This window comes from Penaeus monodon, chromosome 28 (assembly GCF_015228065.2).
Source record: "Penaeus monodon isolate SGIC_2016 chromosome 28, NSTDA_Pmon_1, whole genome shotgun sequence".
Classification (NCBI taxonomy): Eukaryota; Metazoa; Arthropoda; class Malacostraca; order Decapoda; family Penaeidae; genus Penaeus; species Penaeus monodon.
The window spans coordinates 919579-920033 of record NC_051413.1 but is presented as its reverse complement, the minus strand read 5'-3'; positions in this window follow the sequence as shown (position 1 = coordinate 920033).

Below are 455 nucleotides of genomic sequence, written 5' to 3'. Positions count from 1 at the left end.
CCCTCCCTCCATCAGAACAGCATCATGCCTTTTCCCTCTCGCCGAGGATTCTAAAATTAGAATCTGCCGTTTTCCTGATGCTAAAAATAGCTCGAGGATAAAGAAAGAGGTAACCTTTTTCACATATCTGGTCTGTACTCGCTCTTACGCGCCGATCAGACATTGCATTGCAGTAACAGGGGGCGTGAGTGTAAATCTTTGGTGCTTCGTTATTTTGGATTTGGTTGAGGGAGTGTGTGTATAAATAGGTAGGTATAGATATAAGTAGGTGTGAGAGCGAATGAAGTTGCATAATTGGTTTTCGTTTTTTTGTGACGATTTTGTTTAAGAGATTTGCAAGTGATTAGTTTGATTTTTTTTCGTTTTTTTTTTACGAGTGAGGTATTCGTGCACCCTTTTTTAGTGTTGGGTTTAAAGTGACATTTTTACGGTGGTTGTTTGTTTGGACTGGTGAT